This window comes from Alligator sinensis, unplaced genomic scaffold (genome assembly GCF_000455745.1).
Source record: "Alligator sinensis unplaced genomic scaffold, ASM45574v1 scaffold653_1, whole genome shotgun sequence".
NCBI lineage: Eukaryota > Metazoa > Chordata > Crocodylia > Alligatoridae > Alligator > Alligator sinensis.
The window spans coordinates 1183300-1185681 of NW_005842498.1; the positions used below are offsets into that span (position 1 = coordinate 1183300).

General features: G+C 49.7%; 1 pseudogene; it reads right to left on the bottom strand.

The window, feature by feature from the left end:
• LOC112551538 overlaps positions 1-1547 on the bottom strand; it is a 49781-nt pseudogene extending 48234 nt beyond the window's left edge.
• Between the last annotated feature and the right edge of the window lie 835 nt (positions 1548-2382).

Here is a 2382-nt window from a genome sequence, read left to right on the forward strand (position 1 = left end):
GCCGCTCCACCCCCCCCCCCCCCCACATAAATGAAACTGATTAAGATGCAGTGAGAGACACACCTAAGACCCTCCAGATAAGGGTGGCAAGAGTGAAACAACTGCCCTAGGTTTCATTTGCATCCGAGATGGAACCAGATGACCATACATTTACATGATAGGTGGAGAAAAGAGAGCCTGAAGCAGGGACTGCAGTGAATTCTGGGACCAGAGAAGCAGGGGAGCACTGCATGATGGGGAACCTGTGCTCCTAATGCTAATCAACCCATGTTCACACTCACCCAGCTCAGCATTTTATCATGCCAGTTCTAATCTGGATTTACAAAGGACTTTTCCCACCCCCAGACACACACACACCTCTAAGTTTAATGGGCATCTTGGGCCGTACATTCCTTGGTTTCACTATGGGAGGCCTATTTAAACTTGATTGACTGAAACTCGGTTGCCAGGTTAGGGAATGCTTAGGCAAGAGACCGAGTCAGAGCGGGTATGGTCAACATTTGAACAATGGTTAAGGGTTCATCACAGCGTCCAGGCCATTGGAGCCCTAATCACAGGTGTTGTCATACCTTTCCCGAGATGACTGGTGGAAGTCCTCTACATAAAAGGGTTATGAACACCCGAATAATTGCCTTAAGTCTGTTAAAAGACTATAGTAAAATCTGGAAAAGTCATGCTAAGCTGAGGCTTGTTCACAACAAGTGAAAATCCAAAATCCTGATGTTGCAAGCTATCTATTGTTCCTGAAGAAACCATGAGATATCCCATCAGTATATCTGCTATCCATAGGAATTTCAAGCTGGCTCCCAAGTATTTGGTTACTCCCTAATCTTATGGATTTCCTGATTATCAATCAATTTGTTGAGATGTTCCAAACCAGATAACCCCTTGTCAAGAGAAAAGACAATGATTTACACTACTGAGGGTGCTTCGAAGCAGCTGAACTGAGGGTATAAAAACTGTAAAAAGTGTGTGTGCTTCAAGAAGAAGGAAGAAAGGACTTGACTTTTAACTACTTTATTTCAGGAAAGATCAGGTACAGAAAGCAAAAAACCATCAAACCACACCAAAGAGAAACCATTCCAGGACATTCAGAACATCACACCGTGACAAACACCTTCGCAGTAATACACATCATGTCTAACATGCCATATATATAGCCCTCAAGAGACGAACAGTTCCACCCTTCCCTGTCCCATAGTACACGTGCAAAAACCTTCAGCATCTCACCCCGAGAAAATAAACAAAAGCAGCCTGGTGAGGGCCCATGGCACGGCACAAGCCGGAAGCCACAGTCCGCCATGGCGCCCGCCCGGTCGCCCAGACTGGTCAAGACATCAGAGCGCGTATTTGAGACGGCTGTCCTCCACGTGGCACAGCGCTCCCTCAAGGGCCCAGAGTGCCTCGAAGGCGGGCACCCTCCGCCGGAGCACAGCGTGCTCAATCTCCAGCGAGAGGTGCGCCCGCACTAGGTGGCCTAAGAGCCGCGGGGCATCGTCGGAGCCGGTGCCGGCAAGCCGGTTGCGGCGGCTCTTGAGGACGGCCATCTTGGCCTGGCCCAGCAAGAAGTTGGCCAGGCAGATGGCGCCCTGCTCTGCCGCCCAGTTCGGGTAGGAGCACACGTAGGTGGTCTCTGAAAGGCTCCTGCCCAGCGCCTGCAGCGGCGGCTCAAGGGTGGTAAAGAGCGGCCACAGGCGGGGACAGTCCAGGAAGGCGTGGAAGAGATCCTCCTCCACGCCCCTGTCCTGGGAGCCGGACCAGCTGGGCCAGAAATCGGGGTTTGTTAAGCAAAATGGGATCGGTTGGGCAGGCATGTGGATGGAGAGGCAGGACAGCTTAATGGTTTCAAAGAGATTTTACTTGCACCCTTAGATGGTTCTGGCGTAGGTGAACGAAGCTTGCTTGTTACAGAAAACGAGGCGAACGTAGAATACAAATAACTCAGCAGGTAACAGGTACGACAATTGAACGGAGGAATGGACGATTTCGCAATGCAACGAGCTAGCAATCGGGATAGGGTACGTCAGATATTTTTCGGTGATGGGGAGACGCTGAAAGATAATCAGTCTCTCAACGAACCTCTAAAGGTGATCTCTCAGATCTCCGGGCAGCGAGCTCGGAGGTTGTCGCAGAGGTCTCCGCCTTGGGCAGAAAGTGGGTAACCTTATATATGGCTAGCGGGCCAATAATTAACCATCTTTACAGAATAATTTACATCCGGGCAATAATGTTGCACATATTTACGTAACAAGGCGGAACTTTTCCTTACAATTATAAAGACCTAGCATTAGGTGCTAACTTCTAGAACCTTCCACTGAAGTACTCGGAAGTATGACATAGGGTACGCCCATATCAGGTGGCCCAAACAAAAAAGGGGGGTGG